The following is a 7,704-nucleotide window of genomic DNA, read 5'->3' as shown; positions in this document are numbered from 1 at the left end:
GTAGCTTCCTGTTTACACGTTATGCGAACGCGTCTACGTTTCCACGTGATAATAGTTTTGGTTTCGTCATTCATTTGTGCATTCCGTTCATTCATGGTTTGTGCGTTGTGGTGCTCGCGGCGGGCGTGGCGCGCGGTGTCCGCGGTCGGCGCCGCTCCGAACGCGATGCGGTCGCTCGGATACGCTCAAGGGCGCACCGTTTACGATTCGTATGTCGTATGACATCTCATTTGCGATAATATCCCCTGACTGATAAGGGGGGCGTAGAATATTCTTATTTATGTACCAAATTTTAGGTTAATAGATTCTCTTAACATAATTAATTTTATTGTGTTCTATTTAATTATATGTATACCAGTAAAGAATATTTGAAAGTGAAATAGATATAGATAGCATTTTCTTTTTGTTTGTTTATTTGATGAATAGGTATTTATTGCCGTTAAGCGATATAAGCTTTCAGGCTCTACCTAGAGCCTGAAAGTCTATAGAGGTTCAAGTTTATCTGAAGTAAGTAGTTAAATAGTTTTCTACGTGTATCTGAACATTACTAGCATATCACAAACTTTACTTGGCAAAAATATCTCGCACTACATTCACACTTTCTAATTTCTACTGCTAAGTATTTGTGAAAATTAAGATACTCCGTATTGCCCATAAAATATACAAAACAATCACGCGATATTAAATAATAGTCAGTTAACATCATAGAAGTGGCAGTACAGTCCAGTGATAACATCTTACTCGTGATTACAACTGGAATAATGTAAACAAGTTCTGGGAGGCACTGGTTTAGTGAGTAATCCAGTTCAGTAACATGAATAGAGGCTTAATTTGTAAATAATATACCAATTGGAATAGTAGACAACATTCAGTAAATTAATATAAACGGGACAGTACTGCTTACCTATACTGTAATTGAAATGAGATTAATATAATAACAGTATCAGCCCTGTAGTATATATTTTCTCACTGCTGGGCACGGGCCTCTCTTCTATTGAGTGGGTTTAGGTCTTAGTCCACCATGCTGGTCTAGTGCGAATTCGCAGACTTCACATACCCTCAACATTTTTATAAAGAATAACTCAACTATTCAGGTTTCTTCACAATGTTTTCCTCCACTGTCGTAGCAAGTTGTAAGTCGCAAAGAATACATACAGAATTTTAGAAAAGTCAGAGGCGCGCCCCTGTGTTTTGGATCTGCGTACATTCGTCGCGGCAGTAAATTTCACTCCCACCTAGCTATCGCCGCAGCTATCACAATGCTACTGATATAATGTAAACCAGCTATCAAATCTTTATTTTATATAGCCTGCATTAGTATTGATATACATTGGTAAACTTAATAATAGGTATATCTATTATACTTTAGCATATCAGAATGGCCACAAAGGTCCCTACATATTTTTTTTGCAAAAATAAAGAAAGTTAATGTAGGCCAATATAGAAACTATTAATTGGAAAATTTGTTTGCTATGTACCGTTTATTTGGACTGTGTTTAGTGAATTCTATCAAAAAGGCCGGCATAGGTACTACACACATGCTTGAGGTTGGTTTTATTTATCGGTGCATAACTTATCGAAACCTTGAATACGAGTTGACGCTCGATGCATTTCTTGTAAATAATGTTTACACATAAAGATATGGTCACAAAAACTTCATATATCTATCTATATACTATGTAGGATGTACATAGTAATTAATAGTGTGCGCTGCATAATACTGACGCACTGGTAAGCGTGGACGATAACTTACTTGCCCTTTGTGACAATATACTATGTATCTTGACACGATAAAAATGAGTTAGGTAAGTGCTTTATGGTGCGCATTATTTTTTCTATTTGCATTAAAATCTTGAAAGGCAATAATTACACTACTTACCATATTTTTTAGATGAACTTAAAAATGTAACAATTATCAGAAAGTTAATTCTGGCGTTTCAATATACACTTTCTAAAACACCAGTAGACATAATGCAAACCAAAACAACAAAAAGACTTGCCAGAAAAGTCGTTTTTTTTTATTGTTAAAACGAGTATTAAGTAAAGTTTGTACACGGACGTTGGTAAAACAAAATCAAATTGGGAAGGTTCAAGTTAGTTGCAATATTATAGTTGCTTTAGTATAGGTCATTATCAGAATCACTACTCGTATATGTAAAAATTTAGGTAATAACTTAAAAATATAAATAATCGTGAAAGTATATCTACGTGACCTAGATCTAGATAGCTAGTGCCATCAGCCAGGAGTGCTTTGGCTATACTCTGTTCTCCACGATACCTGTATAAATGAGAAACAAGCAAACTATGCATATATCTTATTATTGTACGTTAAAGGTAACTTTTTTAATTAGGCAAAATTCTAGTAAAGAAATTGTTCACTTATACATGTTGTTTTGTTTTAACAGCGAGCTGTTAACACAGAAGATGAGGAGTTGTTCAAATCGCAATCAAGCACGACTGCATCTGAGACCGCTAATCAGCCCATGATCTGCGCGAAGCAGACTCTGCGCCTGGTCTATCTACAAACCTATAAGCAAATATATTGAAATGAATATTACAAATACATAGTAAGTATAAATATTTTAGGGTGTGTTATTTAACAACGTGATTTCTATTAATCAATGATAAAGTGAGAGTCACATCATGTCTGGATTAAATAACATCACGAAAATATTTTTACTAGCGTAATTTTAGTCTTATAATTTCATTATAATGAATAGACAGTGCATAGATACTTATATTTTTGAAGTTTTTGTGCCGACCTATAATGCATACATTCTTCCTCTGTTGACTTTTTGGACTTTACTGCATTAACACATGCAATGAATGACTGCCTTCCTATGATAAAACATTATAGGATATATACCTAATAAAACGCATTTTTAATTTTCAGTTGCATCTGTTCAGCGACCGAAAACTGTATTATTACATATGACGATTCAACAATAAACGCATACATACATTACTGTAGGCCCGCCAATCACAAAGAGGACATAGATCAGAGTTAGCAAGTGACTCACACGCCCCAAACGCTACTAGCAAGCTGAGAAGGCTTGTTCACACCCACCGCATTGTCAATCAGCTAATAACGGCACCGACGCCGCGACGACTCCGCATCGGAAGACTGTTCAAATTTAAACGATTGCACCGTCATGTATTGATGGTCATGAAACATGGTAACTTCAATAGCTTCCATTCTGTATGTATAAAGTAACTGCGTTTAATTTGCTGTATGCAGGATTGTTTAACATAAAATACCAAACACATTTGGAATATTCCACCTTAATATTTTTTTTATTAATAGCTTAGATGTAAGTGGAAAATTCTTGCTGACAATGTGTTTCCTTTGAAATAATATAACATTTTCACTCGTAAGATTTTTTGTAAAATTGTAGTTCGGTTTGTCGCAAATATTCTATTGGATAATTTGTTATTTAAGTATTGATTCCGATTTTAATTTATTTTCTGTGTAATGCCTACAGTTACTTGCGTCTGACCACGATTGAAGTTTTGGCGCGGTTACACTTAACATTTACTTAATTTTAAATATAATTATATAATATGTATGTGAATGTAGAATGTGCTTTATTCATCTAAGTTTTAGTTTCCTACTGTCTACAATCTGTTTTAATTGCGTACTCGTTTAGATGTTTTAAATTAGCATACGGTTGGATCACATCCGAAAAAGAGGAGTTGATAGTCTGTTTGCTTTATGCTTATGACTTGCTACGATATCATCATCTAAAGCAGTCCAAGCTAAGGTCCACAGGTTCGTTCGGACTACTCTATGTATCTACCGATATTGCAAAGGCAACAATGCGATGTCACAAATATTTAACCATTCTGATACTTTATTTATGTTATATTGTAGAAAGCAATCTGACAGTGAAAACAAAAGTACTTATTAAACCTTGATACTTATTACGTGGTTAATTTATCTAAGTGATTGCTTTTTGCGCTGATCTAGAGTAGCCAGTGATTAGTAACGTGAACCATTTACTTTTTATTTTGAGCATATTTTGTGGCTAAAAATGATAGTTTTCTACTCTGATAATACACAAGCAATATAAATACATTAATCATGACAATTATTGTGTAGGTATGTTTATCGATATGCTTGTCCAAAAGTAACATTTACAAATGATAAAACATTACTAGAGTGAAGTCACAGTGGAGTCGACACAGAGCAGTACATGATAATTTTGTATTCTGTACTTTATGTATATCTCTGAATAATGAAATAGCAAAAATAAATAAATTAATGGCATAATAAGATGATTTTAAATAACTGTTTCTCCCCAAAATGATTTTATTTCACCATTATGCTGCTTAGTGTTTATTAGCTATGACTGGCCTAAGCTCTCTGCTACTGTTCCAGCAATTATTGTTTCTCTTCTATTAAACTACAAGATGAATAAGCACGCCATTTTAAAGTTCCTATTTTAATTTTTTAATTATTTATAATTGTAATTATTAAGTGATTGTAGTTTTTTTAAACGTAGCTAGTTCATGACATAATAAACATATTATTGTATTATTAGCTTATATGAAATATTTTTTTAAAATGTAGTATTTGAGTAAATAAACAGTTTGCAAATACTTGGTGAATTATTTTTTATTACTCATCGTATTTATCGAAGTATGTAAACTAGTGTGCCAAAAATGAGATATTCATAACTCTTTCATAAAATATATATTTGATCCCCTTATCCTATCTTAAGAAACTCTCTCTCTGGAGCAAAAATATGTATGGGCTGTAGAATATTCGCAGGAAAATTTGATCTTAAATGTGAAACCAATAAAGTCTTTGCGATAAGTCCATGGGAGAGTCCATAAAACGCGCTAATTCCGTAGTGTCGATTACTGATACACTGACAATGCTCCCTATCAAAGGGGACTGATGCATGAAGGATACAGATTTTATATCCTTTTGTTTTTACGAGTGCTAATCGTATCCATCATAACAAATTTCAATTTAATAAGACACATCGGCATTATTTTTACTAGAAGATTAGAGTCAGGAAGTTGCAGATATCTTAAGTTCTTATTTGTTGGTATGTCAATACCAGCCAGCAAATGAAATTAGTTTTCTAAGAATTCAGGTCAGGAGTAAAATGATCTGTAACAAAATCAGCATAATCTTGAAGCTTAACCAAATCTAGACAGATGTATCTAACTATTGTAAGTATATTTTAATTAGTTTTCTAACTACATTATATCGTCAAGAGTCCTAAGGGAATAATAAAATAATGCGGCGAAAAGCTTCCAGAATAGCTAAGTAGGTACCTAAGTACTGCCATTCTTCCTATCAGGGGCATTTTAGGGGAGGCGAACTGGACAATCGGTCGGGGTTTGTGCGTACAGGAGCCTTTTGTTACAATCTTACCGACGAAACTGTTAAAACCTGAAAACATTTTTTTGCTCCGCCCGGGGCCTCGCGTCATTTTTATTTGCTTTCGCCTGAGACCTCGCGACTTTTAGGGCCGCTACTGCTCCTTATAGCTCGTTCTGGCAGGGGTACTATCATGACTCCAGGCGCATTCCCTCTACAAGTATCCTATAAGTAAGTTTAATTCACAGTTAACTTATTGGCTGAATCCTTGAGTTCGGTTTAGCTATTATATACTTCGCTCATTTGATATGTATGGATATATATTCATAGTTGATAGTCCCCAATTTATTATAGTAGCAACGAATTTTATAGTTCATGAATATTTTATCGTCATATTAATAATAATTACAAAAGAACACGAATCAAAATTGGTATACCAAGGCAGGTGGAAAGTATTACAGTAATTGTTAGGCTACATTGCACGAAATCTAAGTATACTTACCAGCCATACCTTTTATTTACATACGTTGATTGTTAGCTCAATAGGTATAAAAAGAAACAATTATTTGCTCTAGATTCTGGTCTTACAGGTGATTGTATTAACTGTGGCGCGAAGGTATTTTGAACTAATTTTAATCCTACCTAGGCATTACATTATTCTTATCTATTAATTTGTTTACAATAAGGTATCAGTTAATTGTGACAAAATCACTTAAACATTTTTATTGACCCATAAAGTGAAATCAAGTGAAAATGATGTAAAAGAATAATCCAATTTAAATCTACCTACCCTTTCAAAGAAAATAGTTTCATATTAGTTTACGTATTACTGCATTAACCATATATTTGTGTTGCCTTCTTTCCACTTTAATTTGGAGTTAGCACATTATATTTTATAAGATCAGGGAGCCGTATTTCGTCTTAGGAGGCAAATTCGACTATTTGCAATTACGGGCGTTGTAACAGAAGAGACATTTTGTAGAAAAGTCACCAGATACCTTTTATTATTTTGTCATCGTTATCGTAGGGCATTCGAAGATGGGTTAATGTTGGTTGATACCTGTATTTTTAATACGATATCATTCTAGAAAATTAAGTAGAAAATTATTACTGGTGGTAGGTCTCTCATATGGAGTCCGCCTGGGTAGGTACCACCGCAATATCTAAGTATTTCTGCCGCTAAGCAGCAGTGTATAGCCACGGTTGTGTTCCGTTTTGAAGGACATTGTAGCCAGTGTAACTACTGGACATAATAAGACTTAACATCTCATGTCTTAGGATGGCGAGTGCAGTGGAATATCAAACAAGAGGTACTTGTAATTCAAAGTGTTAGATGGTGTTTCTACTGTTAATGGGCGGTCGTATCGCTTACTGTTATCAGGTGAACGGCAAGCTGGTCTCGCCATTCAAAGCAATAAAAAAGGTACCAATAAGAATTTCTTTCAGCAAATAAACATAATAAACAACGGAGGATATATACGTTATTTTTATTTTATTCCTGCATTTGTTATTATTTCACATTAAACTCTAAGTAGTTTTTTTTAAAATAAACGCTTGATAGCTGTACAAACCATACGAAAAATTCATCGTGGGTAAATGTCAGAACGGAAAAAAATATGCAAAGTATTGAAGAGCTTAATGTTAAATTTAAATCAAGAAGATGTTCAAATACTCAACATGATGGTACAGATATATAATTGAAGAAATGTGGTGTAAGTTGTTTTTTGTCTACCGTTTTAAGTTAAGGAAAGGTTATGAGTATTCATATCCGATAACAAAGACGAATGAAACGAATGTTTGTACATTAAATGAAACCTATATCACGATACCTATAACGTATAGACAGTTTGAATTATAAATAAAAATACTTTATTATACGGCAAAACGGATGACTACCCACATCTTACAGTATTATATAGTTTTCAAATTGCGTAGACAATTTAAAAAAAAGAAACATACTTATTAACGCAAAATTCATTTCTCTATACGATTCTAATATTTTACATACCTATATTATCTACAAACATGTCTATAGCAGAAAATGTAAGCAAGGTTATTTGTTTTCTATAACTGAGGGTAGATTCAACTTAGTTCGGCCAGCGTGTTGGTTCATTAGAAACAAGTATAAACCTAACTATAATTATGTTTACATGTTCGACGGGTGAGTGGAACGTATAAATTGTGCATCTTCGGTGACGATTGTCCTTTTTGTCATAACTGGCGTCCAGTAGAATCGTGCCTATCTTGTAATTGATTTGATTATATTCTAATAAAATGGATCCTATGTCTTATAATTTTAATATGGAAGATCAAAACCAATTTTACGACTGCCACCGATACTACGGCTACGACAACAACACTGAGTATTAATA

At 33.6% G+C, this 7,704-nt stretch overlaps 1 long non-coding RNA gene across 1 annotated transcript; it reads left to right on the top strand.

Annotated features, from left to right (window-relative positions):
* Window positions 1–2,218: 2,218 nt before the first annotated feature.
* LOC119192795 lies at window positions 2,219–4,273 on the top strand. The gene is made up of 2 exons (XR_005113751.1): window positions 2,219–2,567; window positions 2,894–4,273. It is a non-coding gene; the product is annotated as an uncharacterized LOC119192795 (long non-coding RNA).
* The last annotated feature ends 3,431 nt before the right edge of the window (window positions 4,274–7,704 follow it).

Source organism: Manduca sexta, unplaced genomic scaffold, assembly GCF_014839805.1.
Source record: "Manduca sexta isolate Smith_Timp_Sample1 unplaced genomic scaffold, JHU_Msex_v1.0 HiC_scaffold_3180, whole genome shotgun sequence".
NCBI lineage: Eukaryota > Metazoa > Arthropoda > Insecta > Lepidoptera > Sphingidae > Manduca > Manduca sexta.
The sequence above is the reverse complement of the archived record's forward strand: the minus strand, read 5'-3'. Positions and strand labels throughout refer to the sequence as shown.